Raw genomic sequence first — 24,976 nt, forward strand, 5'->3', positions numbered from 1 at the left:
ATGCCTCGCTGTGGGGATGGTGTTCTCGGGGTGATGAGAGGTGTTGGGTTTGTGCCAGACATAGCGTTTTCCTTGATGGCCAAAAAGCTCAATTTTAGTCTCATCTGACCAGAGTACCTTCTTCCATATGTTTGGGGAGTCTCCCACATGCCTTTTGGTGAACACCAAACGTGTTTGCTTATTTTTTTCTTTAAGCAATGGCTTTTTTCTGGCCACTCTTCCGTAAAGCCCAGCTCTGTGGAGTGTATGGCTTAAAGTGGTCCTATGGACAGTTACTCCAATCTCCGCTGTGGAGCTTTGCAGCTCCTTTAGGGTTATCTTTGGTCTCTTTGTTGCCTCTCTGATTAATGCCCTCCTTGCCTGGTCCGTGAGTTTTGGTGGGCGGCCCTCTCTTGCCAGGTTTATTGTGGTGCCATATTCTTTCCATTTTTTAATAATGGCTTTAATGGTGCTCCGTGGGATGTTCAAAGTATTGGATATTTTTTTATAACCCAACCCTGATCTGTACTTCTCCACAACTTTGTCCCTGACCTGTTTGGAGAGCTCTTTGGTCTTCATGGTGCCGTTTGCTTGGTGGTGCCCCTTGCTTAGTGGTGTTGCAGACACTGGGGCCTTTCAGAACAGGTGTATATATACTGAGATCATGTGAAAGATCATGTGACAGTTAGATTGAACACAGGTGGACTTTATTTAACTAATTATGTGACTTCTGAAGGTAATTGGTTGCACCAGATCTTATTTAGAGGCTTAATAGCAAAAGGGGTGAATACATATGCACGCACCACTTTTCTGTTATTTATTTTTTAGAATTTTTTGAAACAAGTTATTTTTTTCATTTCACTTCACCACTTTGGACTATTTTGTGTATGTCCATTACATGAAATCCAAATAAAAATCAATTTTAATTCCAGGTTGTAAGGCAACAAAATAGGAAAAATTCCAAGGGGGGTCAATACTTTCGCAAGCCATTGTATTTAGATAAATGTTACATCTAGTTAAAAGATTTAAGATTTAGTTAAATATTTACCTAAATGTTAAATCTTGTAACTAGATTTATAAATTATATCTGGATGTACATATTTTAAAAAAATATTTATTTTCAAAACATTTATAAATCTAGGGAAAAAATACAAGAATTGATGATTTCATTACATGAAAGTAGATGTTAAAACTTCATGCTGATTTGAACTCGGCGCTCGCCAAAATAAGCACCAACTAACATGTAGCTTTACAGTAAACTAATGTTTACATTGGCACTGAACCATATGCATTAGCCAAATCCAAGAATGTCACATGGAAGTCCTTCCTCTCCTTTTATTGTTGTCAGATTACGCTGATGTGTTCTAAGCATCCTGGGAAACCTGGAAAGCCTGCTTTTTGTACTGAAGTGTCAATGAAGCAGTTCTTTAATAAGTAGGTTGACAATCTCTGAGCCATAATGTTGAAGAAAATCTTGCCTTCTACGTTTACTAGGGAAATAGGATGAAGCTGATCAATGGTTGTAGAATCTTTTTCTTTTGGTATAAAGACTCCACCTGCTCGACGCCATGCTCTTGGTTCAATCTGTTTTTCCCGTGCCACTTTCGTCAGTTTCCACAGGATTTGTAGAACTCCTGAAGCACTGTTGTACACGCTGCACAGAACTCCATTAGGCCATGAAGATGAGGACCCCCTTGCTTTTTTCATAGCTTGCTCTACTTCTTTCCACTTAAGTGCACAGTCCTCGGTATTCAGGTGGATTGATAGGTGGGATGTCTGAAGGAATTGACATAAGCTCCTGCCTTTTTCAATCTGTACGTGTTTCCTCCAAATATCTCTCCAGCTCAAACATAGATGATTTTAGTGTGCCATTTCTCTCACTGGTGAATATCTTCTTTACAAATTTGAATGGATCTTTATAAAAGTTAGTTCTCGCATGTTCTTTCTTTTTGTAGCATTTCCGTAGGCGCTCAGCTCTGTGTAATGTTGCAAGCTTATCTTTTATGACCCTTTGTAACAGATTGAGTCCCTCCTGCTGACTTTGTTCTGACCTCCTTTCTCTAACTAAGCATTCAATCTCCTGCTGCTGTCTGGACTTTCCAGGAATAGTTTGTACTTTTTCCTTCCTTTTTTCAACTCCAAACCTCTCGCTTCTATATGCGTAGATGATGTCCCCAAATTTATCCAGCTTCTTTTCAACTGTTCCATTTAACCTTTCCAAAGTAAAACAGAGATCCGTGTTTACTGTACCCCAGGCAATTCTTCTCACAAGCTCTTGGCCATTTAACTCCAGGCTTGTGCCTGTTGAGGTTCTTTTCTCTCTTATGCTGGTTCGTCTGACCGGGTTCACAAGGATCATTAGGTTCATCACTAGTTGTATCCACGCAAGTCCTCCTCACGTCTGTGACAGGGGTGCTGATATCCTGCGAACTGTGGTTTGCTTCCTGTCGCTGGATTTCATTCGACTGACTTGACTGACTTTGTAAGAAGTACTGATCAATGCAAGGCCCTTGTCCCTTCTCCCTCAAGCATTTAATTCTCCCTTGATGAATCTTCAAACCCCTGACCGTTGTCGCCTTGCTCAAGCCACAGACACAAACCTGGAGTTCTATGTATTTGTTAACTGCAGATCTTGAACTAGTCTTTTGTGAAGTATTCTCCATTCTCATATCCGTTTCAGTTCCTAAGTCGTTAACTGTGTTATCCAACGTTGAGTCATCTTCCGTCCCCGCTCTCGCAGACTCCAGGGGTATTTTTCTCTTTAATTTCTTAGAAGTCTTGGGTGAGTGTCTCCAGCATCCTGTTTTCCTTTGAAAACATAGAGCTGAATACTGCCGACCAGGGTAACTAACCCTTGCCAGCCCCAATGGGGTCTCTTTCCTCCTGCCACCTGTCTCTCCAGGGTCTCTCCAAGGTCTTTCCCTTGTTGCCAGCTGCACTATTCACAGCAATCACTGGACGTATCCAGATCTTCAAGATTTCATTACATGAGAGTAGATGTTAGGGTTAATCCCAGCATCACCCACCTCTGTCCCCACTCAGCTCAGCCCAGCTTACTTACCCATATATCGGCGCTGCTTTCTTTCTATTGTGCTTGAGATCCCCAGCCAGAATCTTTCTGTCTCAACCACAGCCAGATGCTGCTCGTTTCTGCTGCTTCAGATAAGTTCTTCACTGTGCAATGCAATTCTTGGCCACTGAACCTGATATCTCTGAGAAACCGGGTTGTTGAGTGTGCCACAAATCTTTGACAACCCACCTCCACTGGGTAAACCTGGACTCTCCATCCTCGCTGTTCCCCGCTTCAGCAGCTAGTTGAGCGTACTGAAGTTTCTTCCTCTCATGCACCTCATCCGCAGCATCCTCCCATGGCACTGTTAACTCTACCAGATAAACAAGGCGTGTTGATCCAGACCACAAGATAATATCAGGTCGAAGGTTAGTGGTGGCAATCTCAGGTGGAAAAATAAGCCGTTGACCAACATCTGCCAGCATCTTCCAGTCTCTAGCAGCTTCCAGTTGTCCCGGGCAAGGCTTGGTTTTAAGTTAAATCTGATAAAAAATGCAAGATTTAAGTTAAATCGAGAAAAAAAGACATGTTAAAATATTAACACTTTTTTTTTTTTTTTTTTTTTTTTATCCATGGCACCCCATAAGACCAAAAGTATGTAGCACTGCTCAGGGATGCCCATATGTGCAAGCTACTGACAAAACCACTCAGTCAGTGCTCACATGAGACTGAGGGAAGCCTTGTTGTTAGAATGAACTAACAGACCTCGTAATGGTTATGCTAAAGCTGTCACCAAAACGGCATCAAGATGCTGTGGTAGAGATTGCAAGTAACCACAACCGAAGCAGCCTCTTTGTCCTGCCTAGCAGCTCCTGTCATTAAAAAAGTGTGCCTGCAGCACATGCTGTAGCCAGGCCTGCACACAGTCTCTGTAAAAACAGAAAAACAGAGTAAGAAAATAAATTCTCTCAACAAAATACAGTAATAACAATTACTTTATACAAACTGTCTCGTAATTTTGGCCGAAGCCTAAACGAGAATAAAATAACTCCAGCTGGAGCTATTGCAGCCTGGGAGGAGAGCACAAAGTCAGCCAACTTAAGTTGCTTTATTCTTGGGAAGGATCGACTCAATCCGTTGGCTTCACATGGGGCATTAGGCCACAGTGGGACATAACAAACAACAGCCTGTAGTGCACAAATAACTGGGTGTTTACTCCAAAGTATAAATGAAATTAACTACAATTAAAAAAAAAAAAAAAAAAAAAACACTGTTCAGGTTATACAACCGAAAATAAACACATCAACTCTTTTAAGTACAGTTAAATTGTTTACTTTCTTTTCAAAGTAATTTATACTTTTGAAGAACAACACTTTGAAAATTAGCTCCATTGTTTCTTGAAACCTGATTCTCCTTGTTTATGCCAGGCTTCAAAAACACGGAAGTATGACAAATCCTTGTTTTAACCACACCAACCATTATTATAATATATATATATATATATATATACATATATATCTATATTATATATATTATAATATATATTTATATAATATATATATATATATATATATATGTCCTGTGTATAATGGTGTCCTGTGTGGCATTTAAAAGTTGATAAAACCTTCACAGGTTTACTGACCATATGTATATTTTTAAATGATCCTGCCGAGGCAGGGTGGAGATATATAGCCTTTGTCCCTACTTGAGAAAACACGGGTTTATAAAACCGTAGGTGAAACTCTAGATATAGATCATTCTCTCATTGGCCCTGAAGCTAAATCCTTATGTTATTTAAACCTCTATGCACATTCCTGGTACAGCACAGCTCAAATATTCTATTCAGTTCTATGTGTTTTAAAGGGTCATCTTCAAAAGGGACCAGAAAACAAAAGCAGAACAAAGATTTCTGCTTTACTGTGTCAACAGCTTCTTAGTAACACCTTCATTACTGTTGACACACAGAGGAAATCCTTGTTACATGTGATCAGTAAATATCTCATGTTGACAACACCTTGCCACCACTGAGTAATCACTAATGTCAAGGTTACATATATAGTCATGCTTTTGTGTTTGTGTGACTCATGGAACTGTTATCAACATCATAACATGCTCCACAATTCTGAGTACTTCAATACTTGGTATTTAAAATGTATATACTTAGATTTGTCTTGAGGAACATTTCCATATATAAATCTTCTGTAGATCAAATTCTGTAGTGTACAATTTAGGTGTGTATGGTCTGTCACAGTTACATTTTTACATGCACCTAGAAAACTACCAATCTGTTTGTCATGAAACTTGTTAAGGGTGTCTTTTCGTACAGGGTGTCAATGGAATTAGAACATGGAGGTAAAATATATTTCTAATGTAATTCTATTATTTTAGTTTAACGTTTAACTAAAACAAGGAAAGCTTTTATTTAGCCACACACAAAATGGCTGTTCTAGCAAACAGAACTAACAAAAAAATAACTGAAATCCAACAAAAAAACACCTTTAAATGCCTTATACATTAGTTGTTTTTTTCTTTCAAAAATGAAAACACAATTAGTTGCGCAGTCGAACACAAGCACAAACTGAAGGGCTCGATTTGAAAAAGGCTGAAATTCCCAAATTACCTAATATCAACGACGACAACAAAAGAGAAAAAAAAAAGTATCTCTGAAAAGAGTTTGATTCAGAGTCAAACATTTCGTCAGTCTGACCTCCTCACCCATGCAACACAGAATGACGCTTAGTTTCACAGTAACAGAGATTGTGTTAGCCTGATCTTGCCTGTTTCTTCCCTGGATTGAATGTCCTCAATGCCCAGGAGCTGACTGACTGCATTGTTTAACATACTTGTTTTTTCTAATAGTAAAATGACTTGTGTATTAGTTGGAAAATATCCATACTCGTCACGACCCTAGTCTGTATTTTAAACTTATATTTCTACATGTGCCTACAAGGGTGTAGGTCATGTCAATCTGATTTGTCAAATTACTAACGGCTCTAATTATGTATTTAACACCTTAACAGGGGTCAATATCACTGATGCTTGTTATTGTTAGAAAAAGAAAATATTTGGCTTCTGAACAATGAATTTCCCCAAAGAAAATGACATTGTTTGGCCTGTTTTGTCTATCTTACACAGAACATGTACACCAGCTTATTAAGCCATAGCTTTTCTCCCACTGCAGATTGTCAAGTACCTGTCAGAACCGTCTTCCTGTATAATGTATGCTCCTCTTGTAACAATACAGCCATTGTTTAAAAAGGCACAGCATCACATGTTCAAAGCTCACTGCTCTTGCCAGATTCAGAGCTGCAATTGTGAAATTATGGCAAGGGTGGCCAAACGTGGTCCTGGAGAGCCACAATCCAGCAAGTTTTATAGGTAACCCTTAAATCATCAATTTGTGAAATCTTGGAACAATTTAATTTTGACTAGTTAAGTAGTAATTTGTTCAATTACATAATTTAGAGATAATCTGGAACAAAAACTTGAACACCCTGCAGCTCTCGTGGATCAGAGCTGACCCCTCCTGATTTAACTGAACAAGTGAACTTGCCAAATTGATCAACAGCTTGCATTCTTCAGACATTGATTAAGAGTTACTTATAAAACCTTCTGGATTGTGACTCTCCGGGACCAGGGTTGGCCACCCCCGCTCATGGTTTGCTATTGTTTTGCTTTCTTTTGGCCAAGAGACCCCAGCAAAAATGTGGCTGAACCTCATTGAGCTAAATTATTAAAATATTGAAATTAAGATTCAAGCAAACAATCAAATGGATAGCCTAGGACTGCTGAACTGTGTGACATTTACAATCATCCTGAGTGATTCTTACTGCAATTACTAAAAAATATAATTCTGTTGATAAGTCTGTGTAAAGGGGCTTTGACTGTGAGTTCAAGAGCTGCTCTTTAGTTCTAGTCTGCCATACATACAGTATGCGTAACAAAAGCTAGATCGACCAAGGTGCCTTTCTATTAGCAAGCACCAGTGCCATCCTAGTGCACAGATGTGCATTTCATTACACTTGTCTATGGCAGGTGACTAGAACTGAAGAGCAGCCCCTGTACTAAAGGTGAAAGCGCCATAACCAACACTTATAAAAACGCACACATTTGAGCAAGTGCAAAAAGAACCAATCAGAATGTTACATGAATCATAATTAGGTAAGCAGGCAGTAAAAAAAAAAAAAAAAAAGATGTGGCGTCTATATAAATGTAGAGTAATTGTGCCTGACAGAGGTGAAAGTCCACGTGATACAGTTTAGTGTTTTCACTTTGTGGCCGTAAGGCCAGTACAGGTATATTTCAATAGTGCAAGCACTAATACAAAGAGATACTAGGTAGACCATAATCAATAAAATAGCAATATTATAAAACAATTCTAAACAACTACAACACACACACAACACAACACACACACACACTGCTGTGCAAAAGTCAACAATTTACTCAAAGCCTCCACTAGTGTTTTCTACTATTATAACAACCTTGATTTGCATAAAGGAGGAAAAACATTGAGTGAAAAAGCATCATTCAATTTTCAAGGTGTGGTATCTGAAGCATAATCAACAAGTACAGAGAAGTAATTGACAAACCCAGGACTGGAAGACCCAAAAAGCTGTCTAACAAGGATGAGCAATTCTTGAAGATAATATCCTTAAGGAATAAAAAGACGACAAGCATTATCCATCCATCAACAATCCAAAGCACCTTTGACCATTGTTCCATAGTCCAATTTCTGTGTTCTTGTGCAATTGTAGACTTTTAGTCTTGTTCCCCTTTCTTAACAGAGGTATTCTTACTGCAACACATCCTTTAAGTCCTGATTTCAAGAGTGACCTTCGAACTGTTGATTTGATGGACAACGACACCTGTGCCTTCTGACAGTTCTGCTGTCAATTCAATGCTTCTCTTCTTTCTATTCCTTAAGTAGTGTGTGTATGAATATATTATGATTTCATTACAACTTAAAACAAGTTCATCATTTGAACAGAATGACAAGGTATGTTCTGTCTTTAGGCTTTAGGGTCTTCTAGACAAGCCATTAGCAACTCAAAGATTTTTTTTTTTATATACATATTGTATATCATATTTGAGCTGTAAAAAGTATCTACTCTTCAATTTTTTTTTTAATAATAACTCAATATTGGAGCAACATAAATAACCTAGAACCCCTGCGGTGTTGTAAACACCATCAAAGCAGTAATGTAAATATAATTGCAATGAAACTGACATTTGAAGCAACTTACTTTAAATAAATCATAAGTTAGGGGTCCCTAAGTGGCGTCACATTGGATCTGGTGCTCCCGTGGGTTGGGGAGGCAAAACGGGCAGGGACTGTTTCTCCTCATCGCGTTACAGCAAACTCTGCTGGCCAGGTGCCCAGTGAACCCAGTGACCTTTTTCCTCTAGAGCTCGGTAGCTCGATGACATTCGCTCTTGACTTCCAGGTTTGAAAAGAGGACGCTTGGTGGGTCATGAGATCACAAGATGATCACTGGACCTTCAGGTCTTCTGAGCTGTGTGGGGAATTATTAGATTCCAAATTGGGGAGGTAAAATAATTGGGCACACTAAATTTAAAAATAAATAAATACATCATAAGTGAAGTGTGAAGTTAAAAACTTATGAATAGGTTGTATAACGTACTGAGAATACAGTATTCATTAGACGAGCATCCAGCAAAGAGCAACCACACGTATCCCTAGGATATAAGGCACAGGTATGAGATACAACCATACAGTAAGTATAGGGAACTATCTATTTAGCCTTGAACAAAGAATGGTTCAGGGAGCTTGAGCAAATCCAAAAAGTTAAGTTAACCCTGATCAGTAACTCAAGTGCAGCACAGAGACCAGAACCAGAGGAAACAGTTGAGTGCAGGGTAGGAGCCATGTTGTTACTGCTCAGAAACTGGGATACTTTAAGATCTTAATTTTTCTTATGTGCTTTTTTTGAATGGGGCCTAGTAGTCTCTCTCCCCCAGTAATTTTCTGACACGATGACAGCTTGTTCTCCCTCTTGCTTTAGTTAAGGCTTTGCAGCTGTGTACTTTTGGCTCATACCTGTCCTTAACCTCCACCTGAAAAATATATTCAACTCAGGGACACTCAGGCCAAATAATTCACTTTCATTCATTAAAATGTATCCATTTATGTGGGTTTGTGCAAGAAAAACAGTGACAGTGTATAATTTGTGAATGTTTGTAACCTTGTGGTACATTTTATTGGACCAAACACAATGTAAATAAGCTTTCATGTCCATACAAGAATTTCTCTCCATATGGAAACATTTAAAGACGTTTATAGGCCAAAAGGCTTAGTGTACATATTATATTTTTAAGGGAGTGTAACAGGTCAGGCAGGCAAGCAGGAATCACAGGAACAACAGAATGAAGTTTCATTATAAAAATGTGCACGTTTATGAATAATTCACTAACTAAACTCAAAATCCAAAACCTGTTTTTAGCAGATTTATTTAAACCTGATCCAGGTGTTTCTATACATGTGGACAAGTTAATTAGCAATTGATTAAGCAATTAAACCTGACCACATGCACCTGGATTTGTTCAGCTGGGGTTGTTAGCCCCATCTCTGCCAAATCAACTAAATGGCCTTTTCCGTATTAGTGTGCAGGGTCTTTATCCTGCCATAAAGAGGAAATTACAACATCAAAGATTAATCAAATTTCAATTCATCGATTATACTGTAAATACAGTATAATCGTAAAACTCAAAAAACTGCTCACTTCTAAATCTTTTGTAGTCATTTTTGTATTACTTTAGTATAAATACATGTTAATTTGGATTCATATGTTGTTTTTTCTGACTTTATGTGAACGAAGAGACACACATTTGCCCATTTTCCCATTGGAAATAGTGATATTTTGAAATATCACTGTCCTGGTCACAAAAGCAAAGTTTGTGGGGAATAATAGCCATTTTCTATACTTTAGAGGCATAAGCAATTAGGAAATAACACTTACTACCCAGGAACAAAAAAAAAATCTGGAGAGATGGCTGTCCAAGGGGGGATATAGTTAGCGACTCACATAGCAAGAGAGCAAGAAAGTTTGAGAGCTAGCTGAAGCCAGATTTGGCAGTGGGAAGCTGTAGTGCATGTTGTATCATGAATATTATGGGCTAACTATTTAATACCTCCAATTTTGATTTGGAACAGGTCAAAAACAGTAGGAGTCATATCATCTTCTGTTTCAGATTGATTACAAAATAAGTATAGAACAACAAATAACATTGTAGTGTACCGTTTCTAAAATGTGTTGTTAACATTTCACAAGTGTGATATATTTCACCATTGGAATAAAACAGTGAGTGTCATGTTCTGCTAGGCATACAGTAAATCTTTGACTGACAACATTTCTGGACTATTGCCATAAGTTATAAAAAGGTTACCTACCACCAACAGCAATTTTCCAGGAGGGGAGACAGATCCTCCTAACAACTACAAATGCTACATTCTCCAAGTGGATGGCTTCAACCACAACAAAGCTTCAATCCAAAACTCTGCAACATTGAACACACAGCATTAAAAGAATGATCTTATTTTCATCCACTACAAGTTTAAAGGTGTTAGATTGCTCACTTGGATACAATTGTGCTCTGAAGTAAGTCAATGTACTCTCAGCAAGATGAAATAGATAGATTAGGCGGCTCTGTTTCACATTTCTAAATATCTCCATTTCAAAGCACAGTGAATGCCTTTCAAGTCTCTTGGAAAAACTATATTTTACAATCTAATTCATCCATGTTTTTTTTTTCATTGCGTCTTGTAATTCTATTTCCTTCAGGTGACCTCTGCATTAAGAATATAATAGCTCTGAAGAAGTAAACAAAATGTGACAGCTTTAATGTGAGCAACCTCCCTCCAAGCTCAAGGAAATCTCTTGCACATATTGAAAGTCGTTCTAAGGACTGCATTCCAGAAGATCTGTCTTTCAAAACCCACTTGCAGAGGCATCAATAGATTTTACCCACATCTAAATTTTGCAGACACAGATCACACTATCCCAATGTCACTGTAGCTATAGGGAGCATATATCCCTAAGTAGCATCTGACTGGTATATGGTCGATACACATGGCTGATTTGCAGAAAATGGTAAATCTAATTGATCTTTAGATTAGCATCTAGACATAGGAGTTCATTGTTAATTATTTTTTTGCGTTAAGATGCTTAGTGACTAGTCTATTGGATATGGTAATTGTTCTTTTTTGATTGCAATTAATTTCAATTGATCTACACGGTGTCGGATCTAAATATACCCATCGTTATAATCATTAAATGAAGAGGACTTCGACAAAACCAACATCTCTAGCAGTGCACCTGTTCCTAAGAGTCTTTAAAAGTAAGTACAATGACAGATTTGGTTAATATTTAAACAATGGTGTTTAGACCCACTTTTTCCACTAGATAAACAATTCCAGAATGAATGAAGAATTTATTTCGATCAGAGTTTAGTGCCGACAACATGTAAGATAAGCTGTATTGTGTTAAATTTCCTGCCATCTAGTGTAGGGGTGGGTGCCATGTAACAATCCTCACCTATAGCAAGTAGATCAAGCCACAGTTGACATTTTGAATATGTGCTTGATTTCAAAGTTGCAGCCTGCGATACAAAAGCTGTGCAAGGTATTTAATTCAGGAATGTGTGACGGGGAGCCCTGCCCTGTGTATATATATATTACATGTTGAATATATTATTATTATTATTTGTTTTGTGCAAATATATGACGGCAGACAAGCTGGTGTTATGATTTATTATTTAAATACAGGACGAGTGTAATGTATTATATTGTTTGTTGGTTGTACCTCTCGTGAGAATGCGTGACTGTTGTCTCAGTAATTATTGAATTGGCCGACAGTCACGTAGACTAATTTAAACCTGTGTAGAATGCAACCATCTCCGGATTAAGATGCTTGCATATAAATGGACACCCATGGCTTTTGCAGGAGAAGAGCTGGAGAGTAACAAACAGAGAGAGAACGAAACAAAACAAATGCTACCTGTTTGAAACCAAAGGTACTTGTTGGGCTTATTTTTATTTTGTGTTGCTTTGTTTTGGCCTTCTTGCCATTTAATTTTTGTGTTTTGTTTATTTCAAAGTGTTTATTTTGTTTAATAAAAAGCTGCGCGCTCTAGTTTTATATTCACCCTGCTGTTGCCTTGTGGTGTGCAATTACTTCCTGGTCTGACGTTACCTCTACAGCCATCCTTGTCACAAATGAATGAATAATTATAGTTTGGTGCAGACAGGGCCATTCGTTATTTATGTTTATTGCAAAGGACTATTAATTTGAAAACAGAACAAGACAGATTTAATAAGAGCAGCCAACTCTTCTCTGGTGAGGTGCCAATTAACAAAAAAATGTGTGGAGGAAATTGAGTGCTCTGAAAACAGAAACAAAAATGTTTAATCAAGAATAAAAAACACTTTGTTCCTTTCCTATTGCTTGATTTAAATTGATGCACACTCAAATAAAAAATAGGGTTTCATTAAGAATGCTTCTTACTGTTTTCACATTAAACTAGCAAAAGAGAACACCCTCTGACAGTTGCACAACTGCTGCACTTTCCCTTTGTAATTCGTGGACAAGTTTAACTATATATTCCAACTATATCTATTGCTATAAAAATATTCTGGAACTTTTTACTTTACACATATATAGGACATTTAATGATTTGTAAACATAATCGTACACTGTATATATGTGCTTGGCTTAGCTTTATTGTTGGTTACTTTTCAGAAGGTCACTGTTAAGTTCTTCCATTGCAAGTGGAACCAATACCTTAAACCTACTGTAACCCTACGTAACTTGTGAATCATTTTGGATGTGCAGTCCATCGACCTAAAGCTCTTTACAACATGAAACATGTTTTTTTGTTTGTTTTTCTGTAGATCTCTATTAAAAATACACTTTTTAACATTTTGGCAAATCTGTTTTTCTTGTTTCCTTTTATGCTTTTATTTTTTCTCAGTTACTGTTAATATGGTGATTTTACTCCCTGTAATCCACACCTTTTGTTTTTATTTTTTCTTGCAATACATTTATTTTTTAAATATACCCTCTCGCCACTGCAATGAGTCATCCCAGTTGTTGTTTTTTTTGTACCTGGTTTGTTACAAAAATGCACTTCAACTGAGCACAGGAGTATGGTTCATATTGCATGTGCACAAAGAGTACATTTATATAACATGTATTGCATCACCTCTTTCATAAAAAGGTGTGATTGAAACCCATTTCAGCAGCTGTTGTAGTCAAGGGAGACAAAACAAGCCTGACATAAAAAGACACGCCTACAAGGCTGCATAAAGACCCTCACAGGAGTGAGAATGCAGCACCATTTCTAGAACTTAACTAGTTATTGGGTCTGGCTGCAATATCATAAATAATCACACATGTTTTTATTCACTTGTCCTTACTCTATTTATTTATTTTAGATTATCAAATGTGTTGTTTTTTTTTTAGACCGCTACATATTTTAGTTTGTACGTGTTACTGTTGATAGAAGAGAGTGGGTTAGTCTGGCTGCATGGGCCTTTCCCATTAAAATTACATTTGCTTTCAATTCACATCCCTTAAATATTAAACAAAGGTGCATTTCTAACACTATTAAATAAGAGAAAATAATAATGCATGATCACTGTGCTAGTGGATTGATTAGCTAGGACAAGTTCATTAAATAATATTAAGACGTGTGAAAAAAATAAACATGTTTTATCTTTGTTATCAAGTATATTTTAAATATTTCACACGTCTATTTTGTTCATAATTTGGGTTTAGTCCTGAAATCTCAATAACAAAAACCCTGACAACAAGGGACAGTTTTACAATGGAAAGTTATGAACAAAGTTCATTCTAAACATACCTGTAATGACTAATAAATAACTGTTACTTGTGTTGTTATAAATAATGTCTGGGTTCATCCAGTTATTGAGAATATGAGGTCTACTTGTGGTATGCAAGGTAGAGCTAATATAAAAATAGAAAATAAAATAGGTTATTTGTTTGTGCCTCTCTCTCTTTCTCTCTCTCTCAACTCTTATTTGTTGATTCTCAGGAAAAAATGGCCATTCTGACTTGAACAGCCATTGCTGACAGTCTGTCAATGAGTGGGACCACTGCTTGTTCAATGTCAGTAACCAGCCAATTAGATGTCAATGAACTTTAATGAACAGTCAGTGAGAGAGCTAAACTAATTACCAAGCAGCAACACCACGGTTATATAATGGAAAGGGTCCTCATATTCAAACTCAGTGAACACCATTGCATTTACTAAAATGAAGCCATAAAGGTCAGCACCCGGACCATTATTGAGTAGTATGAATGAATAATTACAAGTATTATCTCAACACTCACACTGACTAAAGCATTAGTCAAGTTGAAGTTGTAGGTAGGGTCAATATTAGTAGAGCTGTATGCAGCAGTTCTCTTTGAGTAACACCTCTATTATCCAAACTAATTGGCATTTGGGAGTGTTGGTAAAATCGATTTGTTTGGGTAACACAAGGAATAATGCAAATTCAACTGTACGTAATGAGGTTATAATTCCTTCAATGGATTTCAGTGATATATAAATAGGGTTCTTTGTTTTCAGTTTTTTCAGAGTTTCTCTGCTTTATAAAGTCTGTATTGCATTGTTGTAGCTTTTTCTTGGATTTCAATTTATTTTGCCTTTCATATCAATTTTACCTGTCTACCAATAACAGTTCCAGGTGCTTTATAACAACTAGTGATGTAAAAGTTACTGTATACATACAATAAAACCATTAAATGTCACTTTTTAAATTAACATTGAAAGGGAAACAATATATCTGACAGATTATTAGCATCCGTTATTTAATGACAATCATTAGATTTGATAGCACTGACTAAATTGCAAAACAGCAAGAATATTGAATACTGTACAAACTTGCAGTTCTCTTAAAATTCGCTGTAAAGACAAGTCCAGCCAAGCCTTGGCACTTATTTATGTCTGTTTTGTCCTGAGTTATTTTAACATAGGTGTGAGAGGTCAATGTCTTCTAATGTCTTCTAATGTCTGGCTGCAATGAGTGCTGTGCCACATTTTATACAGTAAAACAAGAACAAAAATACCAACAATCAATCTAACACAGTTGTCAAAACAGCCCTAATAATAAAAGTATAAATAAAACTAGAAGGGAAATTAAGCCAAACTCATAAACAGCAGCTAAAACTGCAATAAAAACAGAGTCATTGTTGTTCATTCATATCTCAGCAACAGCACTTCCTCTATCTTCAACAGCTCAAAGCACAGCCGTGTGGAATGTGTCAGTTCAGCCGGCGAGTTGTAAATTAGAAGTGTCTGGAGTGTCAAAGTGTTGAATACTGGGAAATAGTAAACAGGTAAACAATATTAAGACAAGTACAATGAGTAATGCACTAAATATACCATACATCACTTTAACCAATCACAAACTGTATACAAATTCTCTGCTTTATAGGGTAAAAGCTATAAACTATTGTCTGATGACTCTCTGTGATTCTGAAATAGTGTCCAAAGCCAAAGATTTGTAGCATTGTAAATAAATGGAGAGGACTTTTGTACAATGATTTTTTATTTATTTATTTAACAGCCTTGACAATTTGTTTATATATAGTGCACCTATTGCTTAACTTTAATGATACTGGATACATATTTCAAAAGAACACAATCATAAACAAAAATCTGTTTTTCTTAATCTCTTAAATGTTGTTTTGTATGTTTAGTGAACACAACAATAATGTGTTGAGTGCCATTCATTGTTTTTTTTTTTACAGTGTTCAGAAAATTGTATGTACTTGTGACAGGATGTGAGTGGTGTGGGGAATAAAGTAAACGTTCACACAAAACTGCCAGTGAAAGACATCCATATTTCATGAATACAAATGAACTAATAATAAACAGTCACCCCTATACCCACAATGGCATAGGGGAAGCCAATACAGCAGGTTTGCAGTCCCCAACAAACATGACACTCCTAAACCACAATCCTATGTGCACAAAACTGTGCTCTGTATTTACTGGGGAAAGTGTTGTTCGTGTCTGTGCTGTGTTTGTGCAGTGAAGGCAAGTGCTCAGTGTTTTTGTACTGGCTCCGTGGTGGCATCTCCTGAGTCACTCCTTCAACATTAAAACAACTGTCTTTGTTGCAAGAAAATATACTGTTGTACCAATATGCTGCTTTATGGGGTGTTTTTAATGAACAAAGCTTGTCTCATCCTAAAATGCATACAGACTGAAAGTCATTTTAGAATAAAAAATACTGTATACATCCCATTTTCCATATCCATTAATATAATTTCCACTGCTAATTTGTTTTAATGGGTTTCCTTTTAATTAGGTTTCCTTCACTCTGATGTTACAATGAATACCATTTCCTTAATCAAATATGCCCTTTATCTTTATCAGATTTTCTGACTATTGTACAATTTTTTTTTTTTTTTTTGCAAATAAAAAAAATCCCAGATTGCACCAACATTTTAAAAAAATCAGGCCAATTAAATGGAAGTATTACCTTGTGACAGACAAAATGAAACTTAGAAATCTCCCTCCCGACCAGTGAGGGCGCTGTAGAAAAGGAACAGCGTGACCCGGACTGGACGGTCTGACAATTCATTCCACGGAAAGTTGGAAGTCGGCTATCTGGAAAGGGGGCGGAGGACGGTTCCCTAAGCCGTCATCCCATACGGGATGCGATGTGGCGACCGTGGACTGGTGAAAGCGACTGCACTCATTACACAAGGGGGTACTGAACGGGATGCAGCGGAGCGTTCTGTTCCTTTGTTATGGTTATGGACTAAGGTGGAAAGGAGTGTAAAATACTGTGTTTGTTTTTGTCATGTCTAATACTGTGCTTGTTTGTTATTATTAGACTGCTAAACACGATCCAGGAGCTGTCGCTTAAGGCCAGTACAAACCTGGACAACATTGCACCATTGTTCACGAATAAATTGTATTACACCACTTGCACTTAGAGCAGTCATTTTGGACTTGTGACCGTGTTGTGTTTCGTGTGTGTTTATGCTGTGTATTATTTCAGGACTGAACTCCCTGGGTTATATTGAGTAGTACACATCACTGTGTACTACCATTCATTATTATTTACAGTTGTCAAGTGACTGTGGATCATAAATAAACAACCACTGCACCTGGATTATCGTTGTTTGTCTGTTATTGATCACCGCTTCACTCCTGCACCTGCTTCACTGCAAACCACTTGTCACACACCTACACAATAGTTCTATGCCATAAAGAATAATTAGGTTTAAAAAAAAAAAAAAAAAAAACAATACACAGTTTTAAACAATATATAATGAGTGAGTTTTTAATTCTTCATTCTATAATGCAGGAATGTAATTGTGGAATTAAGTTTGCTTTTGTATGTACTAAAAAACAGGGCTGTGCAGATACTTGGAAAATCAGGGTGATTTTGTATGCCCATTAACTTCTGCTTTAAGTGATTTAAAAGCCGGTTGGAAGCGAATTTTCACACAAAGTTGCTGCTTTTTAGAAAATGAGACTGAAAGTGAAAATCAGGAAGTGAAATACAAATTATTTGATATCAAATGGATAAAAAAAAATGGCAGAAGAAAAAATGGTTTCAGTTTCTGTAGTCAGATTGCTGTTGACTTAATGTACCTCCTGACTTTTCAAAGCCAAGTGTCACTGCTGGGCTGCACCCACTAGCTCAGGGGTGACCAACTTGGTTTTGGAGAGCCCTAGGGTCTTCTGGTTTTCGTTCCACCTGAGCTTTCAATTACTTATTTTAGTTAATTATTTTCTTAATTGATCAACACTTAACAAAATCCAGCTCTTTAGTCATTAAAGACACCCAGAAAATCTGCAAGATTGTGGGTCTCCAGTACCAGGGTTGGCCACCCCTGCACTAGCTGATTGGGAACACAAGCACAGTTTGCACCGTTAATTCCCACCATGAACCATTTAATTAGTGTCGCTAATATCCCACAGCAGGACCGGAGGCCTTTTTAATTATCTCTAATTTTTTTTAAAAAGTATTCTATTTAACAAATCTCAAGCCATTTATTTTTTACAATGACATTTTACTTAGTCTATATTTGAGATCTGTGTAGATTCCTGAGGTTTATATGACTGGAAATTAGTTTATCTTTCCTTTCCATTCTTCATTACCACTTATAATGAAACAGACTCATTTTCATTATTAATGGAACTATTCTTATCAGCCTCTGGTTTAATGGGAATTTTAAAAATGTGCATTTTCTCAGTTCGTGTTTTCCGTAACTCCAAACCAGACATTTCTATCAGGAGACTGATGATATACCGAGAAATGATAAATCTGCTTCATAGATTTCCACAACATCTATCCTGTTATTTATTTAGTACAGTTGAATATAAATCTTGTTGGTATACCAGCATGCAATCTCAAAGGACAGCAGATATTCACTGCCCTAATATTCTGTACCCATTTTTATATCTGGAACACTGTACTGCGTAATTATTTTGAAGTCAGTAAAACACTGCTATGGATTAAGTTCATTCAATATATATTACAGTATCACATAGGAATTTTCAAAAATAAATGTTTTATGTGCGTTTCTCTTGGGTAATTGTTGATTTACCACTTTACTGTGGTATCTTTTTTTCTAACTAGAAAAACAACAAGTGTCACCTTATACAGTATGCCATTGCTTTGTTATCCTTTCCTACTATTCATCCATAAGTATACATTGTACAATGGAAGACTCTGTAGCAGTACTAAAAGAAACTTAGCAAATGAATCACTGAGAAAACTTTCTCAATATCTTCAATGACGACATGGAGTAGATAACTGAGAGTCCATCCCATTATTTCTTTTAGTATGTTACACGTTTTGATCGTTGGTTCCTCCAGTAATGGAATACTGAATCACATTAACAATGCTGTGACATGAAGTAAGGATACTGGTTTCAGTGCAGGGGAGAACTAGCACAGTAGAGCCAACTTTGTCTGAACTGCCACCACTGTCAACACTGTGGTTATAAAACCTGCTCTTATCCAAGCTGTTTCCATGCCCATGCACTTTGATAATAGGGCTTCTACTGCATGACAACTGTTTATTATATTTTTTTAGCCTTTGTTTTATTTGACCATATTTCTAAAGTTTTTAATATCTTATGCTCATATTGGATTTTATTTGGCATTCCCATACCCTAAGTCAGAGGTGGACAAAGTTGGTCCTTACACTCCTGGTCTTTGCTCCAACCCTGACCTAAATTATTACCAACAATGGTAGCCCTAGTGCAGGAGAATATAACAAACACAGTGTACATAATACCAAATAAAAAAGGTAAAGCAAAACACAGTGAGAAAACAGTTATCAAACAAAAGGTAGCCAAGCTCAGGCCAAGCGTTGATCCCACTGAAAGGGAGGTCCTGCTTCAGGAACCTTCTCCATGCATAAACTAAATAAATTCAGCTGGGATTAAAATCCCCGATATGAATCCCTACCTACGGTCCTAAGGATCCCTAGTTAAATGCATAATGTCCTCAGGTTTGATTCACTGGTTCCCTCTTCTTGGTAATTCACGTAGGCATTAATCGTCATGCTGGTACACAAGAACAGGAAGAAAAGAAGAACAAAGAAGAACAGAGGGCTGGCTTTCCAGCCCCTGTTTAAAGGCAGGTGACCAGTGTTAATTGATCATCAGTTATTCCATTGATAGCTGGCCACCTGCTCCACATTTCATTTCAATTAGGCAGAGAGGAAAGTCTAACCTCCCAGGCCTGTCATATCTAGTCATACTTTGTTTTTACCCAAACTTTTAAATTTTTCAAATTAAACACATTTTTAAACAAAGGACCCCAAAAATAAATTTGTTTACAGGGGCAGGCCTCAGCCCTGCAACACATGTGTACTTACATATAATCCAATGTTATTATGCAGTTACAATGTACTTAATATGCACAATATAACCCTAACCCTAACCCTAACCCTAACCCTAACCCTATCTCTAACCTTAACCCTAGCCCTAACTCTTTTCTGATACAATTGTGTACTTGCATATATCATGCAAAAAGATTACACATAAAGTACATAATGACATTAAATCCACAGTAATTAGAGACTTAATGTAAAGTGTTACAGAAATCTAACTTTTCCACAGCACATGTTTACAAGGGAAATACCAAGGGGTTTATAACATGAGACTGATAAATATTTGTCTCAATGAAAAAAAAAAGTTTGCTGCTTCACTTGTCTATTGTAATGCTTCATGATTATACTGCTTGTTTTTGCATTATCGTTCTCCTGCACACTAAATGATTAACATTGCTCTCATTTTTAATGTTCTTCTTCAAGCACGTTTCCTCTTAGATGTAGTGCCTCATTGTTTGTTCTTGTGCAAGAAGAATGGCCCCAGACCCTCCTCCAGTCTTTATTACCACCAATGAATCATTTCTGGCTGTTCTTCATTATTGCTGCCAGTCGTTTGTTTTGTTAATATCCACATTTTTATTTGCTGAGCTTGTAATTTAAACCCAAACAAAGAATATGAAGAAAAATCATAGGCTTTGATTCTGTACTCTGCTTTCACACTTCTTTTTCAAAATGTCCCTTGCTTTTGTGAAACGAATCCAGAAATTACTGGCTGAATAATGCTGAAACTAAAAACACCAATATTTACCTGCACCAGCTGTACACATTTATTGTTAGTTTTTTTGAGGTTAAAATGATCTATCCCTGCATGCCAATTGGTCCCCGGCTCTCTTCACATAGCTGGATGGAGGAAATTGGCCAATCAATGAATCAGTTTGGTCAATTATTCCAGGTGGATAAAGAAAGAGCTACAGTAAGGGGTGATGTGTCTGTGTCGGTAACAGGAAAAGTGACATCATCCCTTTAAAAGAGCCTAAAAACTGCATCGTCTTTTTTATGTTTTTATGTTAACAGTAAAAGTGGGCAAAAAAGCACTGAAATCAACAATGTGTTTGTGTAAATCCTGCTTTTACATTCCTGATCATTTTCTGACCTACCTGACAATGAGAATCACAAGCAGGAAAAATAATAGCAATACAACATGTGCAATACAATATACTGTGTGTGTACATATAGATATATATTATATATATATATATATATATTATATATATTATATATCATATAATATCTCTATAATATATATCGATCCATCAGCGGTAGTACTCTCATGAGGACACAAAACAGTGTTATAAGACAGACGAACACTCAGAACACTCATGGTTTATTCACAAATTATGGGCTCCTTCTAGGTCATTGCTAACCATCTACAAAGGAACAGATCACTGAAGCTACACCCCCTATTTATACCCTCGCCTGTTACCCCTAGGTTAACGAGCACATCCGTTCCTCCAATCCTCGGATGCCATGCCATCTACCATCTGGGTCAGTGAGCTTGGGTGCCTTAGCTCCTCCCCCTTCCTAAATGGCCTGCTTCCACCTACCCTACGGAATAAATTGTCTTGCCATTTGCTTAAGGTTACTCTGTTCCTTTCTTTCTAGTGCCTTCACAGGTCGGGAAGGAGATCTAACACCAAGCGTCTAACACAGCATAGTATGTTCTAATCCATTTACCATTTGGGACAGGACTGCACCCAAACTCACATCTGACGCATCGGTGTGGAGGAAGAATCTCCTGGTGAAGTCTGGAGTAATGAGAGCGGGGGCCTGGCACAGTTTCTGCTTGACAGTATCAAAAGCCCCCTGACACTCTGCTGACCACTTAATTCAATTTGGTGCGCTCTTTCTGGTGCAGTCAATTAAGGGACTGACATACTCAAGGATAAAGCGACGATAATAACCGGCCAACCCCAATAGAGACCTCACCTGAGCCTTGGTTTTGGGGATTGCAGCGTTCATCAAGGCCTGGACCTTGCTGATAACGGGTTTAACCCTCCCATTCCCCATTATAAATCTCAAATATTGTGTCTTTATTTGCAAACGCACATTTTCACAGGTTGGGTGTTAGCCAGGCTGCCCTTAGACACTGAAGGACGGCTGTGATCCTAGCCAAATGCTCTCGCCAGGTGGAGCTGTAAATAACCACATCGTCAATATACGCTGCCGCATATTCACAATGTGGATGTAAAACCTAATCCATCAGTCTCTGAAAGGCAGCAGGCGCACCATGTGGCCCAAATGGTTGTGAAATGGAACTCTGGTGTTGAAAATGCAGATTTCTCTCTGGAACTATGAGTTAATGGGATCTGCCAGTATCCTTTCGTCAGGTCTAGGGTGGAAATAAACCTCGCCTTCCCAAGTCTATCAAGAAGTTCGTCGACCCGAGGCATGAGATACGCATCAAACTTGGCAATAGCATTTACCTTATGGAAATCAACACAGAAGCGGTTGGTGCCGTCCTGTTTGGCCACTATGACAATCGGACTGCACCACTCACTCCTGGAAGGTTCAATCACCCCAAGTTCGAGCATGTCCCATACCTCTTTGCTAATGCCATTTCGTTGATTTTCTGAGATCTGGTTTGGTCTCTCTCGCACCATGACACCTGGCAGAGAGATAATGTCATATTCAGCAAGGTTAGTTCTACCGGGCACATTACAAAAAACATAGTCAAATTCCTCAATTAACATGTGCAGCTCACGTTACTGATCAGGAATTGTTCCTCCATTGAAATGATCTTTGTGCTAGAGGTTTCTAGCTCAGGGCCCAGATCATCCTTTACATTGGCTGGGGCGATAAATAAGACATCTCTTGCCTGCCAGGGCTTTAATAAATTTATATGATAATTTTTTTTTTCGTTACGGCAATTGGGCTGTCTAATTTCATAATTCACCTTTCCAGTTGCCCGAATCACTTCATATGGCCCCTGCCATTTAACACATAGCTTGGATTCTGTTGAGGGTAGTAGAAGCATTACCTTGTCTCCAGGTCGAAAGGTTCTAATCAATGCATTTTGATCGTAATTCTGCTGTTGTCGGTGCTGAGCCGCGTTGAGATTGTCCTGGGCAAAACGACCGACCAAATCCAGGCGATCACGGAGTAGGAGCACATGCTGCACTACATTTTTAGACGAGCCTTTGTGCTCCTCCCATCTCTCTCTCAACAGATCAAGAATGCCACAAGGCTGTCGGCCATACAAGAGCTCGAAGGGGGAGAACCCTGTTGAACTCTGCGGCACCTCTCATTGCAAAAAAGAGGTAGGGAAGCATCGATGCCCAATGTTTTTGCTCTTGATTTACAAACTGTCTCAGCATCACCTTCAGGGTCTGATTGAAACATTCCACCAAACCGTCCATCTGTGGATGGTAAATAGACGTTCTGATGGGAAGTATTTTCAGTATTTTATATACCTGCTGTAACGTGTTTGACAAGAAATTAGTTCCATGATCAGTAAATATCTCCTTAGTGATCCCTACTCTTTGGCTATCACCGCGGCACTAGTGGACCTCAATGGAACTGCCTCCGGGTACGTGTCAGTAGGTAGCAAAGGGCCGACTAACCCATTGCGATGCGTTCAAAAGGGGTCGAAATAATCAGCAGTCGGATCAAAGGGGTGGGGCTCACTCAACCTGGCGCTACTTGCTGGCAGCTGGTCATGTGGCTATATAGTTCGACATATCTTTATAAAGTTCTTGTGTTACAGGCTGTCCTGTGCCCGTGGCCAGGTTTACCCTATACAGTAATTGCCCCTTGATAATGAAGTGTGGAAATACTAGTGCACCAGCGCCTTCAACATCCTTACCTCCAATAGACCGGACCTGTTCCCAAATGTGCACCAGTGAGAGGTCGTTTTTCTGGCCCCACACTATGTCCACATTTGGGTGCCACATGTCCAATATACTGAAAGGGGCAGGAGTAACATCTGCCCTAATGGCCCAGTAACCTCGCCCTCTAGGTCACATTGCTTTACGACCCCCTTTTATTGGCATTTTTCACCATTATAGCAGGCTCTCACCAGCCCCCAGCCTTGTCTCATTAATGCTCCCTCCCATTTCCGCAACCTTCTCTCTTTATTTGTTTTCTCAGGCGGAACTGTGGAGAAAACATTTCCGTTTGAAAGGGGTATTACCAATCATTTCCCTTTCAACTTTTTCTGCCACATATACATGTACGGTCAGGACTGCCATTAATTTTACCAAATCTTTGAAGTTTGGCCAGTCTTGACCCAAAATAACTGGATGTGGTAGCCTTTCCGCCACCCCAACTACCAGGTGACGTTTTATCACAATATGGGCAATCTGGGCTTCAGTGTCTAAAGGTACATTGAAGGGGTTTTCTTCTTGCAATAAATTGCAAACATTAGTGGTGCTACAGATATAAACACAAGTTTTAAGAAAGTGTGTGCAACAGTAATTTGCCCTGTATCTGAAACATTCTGAAACTCAGGAGCTTGTATTGTTTGTTTGTTTGGTCAATGATTTGATAAGTGCTTGTAGTGGATGCTGGATGTACAGTACTAGAATGATACCTTCATGTGATACCGACAGTCTTCACATAAACTTGAACGTAGGTGGAGGAGCTTTGGGCTCGCTGTCCATAGGGAGATCTGGAAGGAACCTTTATCTACTTATAACTCAGCTCTTGCATCAGCTAGAATGGCTTACTATGAGGGTCATGGAAACACAAAACACTGAGGGTCATGGAAACACGAAAGTATTGTTCAAGACATTCAGTAAAATTCTTCAATCAAAACATAATACTGGTTCTTCACTGTCTTTAAACTGTGAAGATTTTGCTCAATAATTTACAGACAAAGTTAAAGCCATATATGTTGCCTTGTAATACACATCTGAAATAACTTCCACTTTAAAATATTCTAATTTTTCAGTAGTTGAAGCTTTTGATAGTGTGGACATAATAAATCATTCACTATCCATGATCTGTTCTCTCCACCCTTGGCCATCTGAGTTGGTAGTCAAATGTTCCGACTCTCATGCGCCTCAAATTACTAAAATTATAAATCTCTCTTTAGATTCTGGAGTGGTTCCACTGGTATTAAAACGTTCCACTGTGACACC

Source organism: Polyodon spathula, chromosome 1 (genome assembly GCF_017654505.1).
Source record: "Polyodon spathula isolate WHYD16114869_AA chromosome 1, ASM1765450v1, whole genome shotgun sequence".
Lineage (NCBI taxonomy): Eukaryota > Metazoa > Chordata > Actinopteri > Acipenseriformes > Polyodontidae > Polyodon > Polyodon spathula.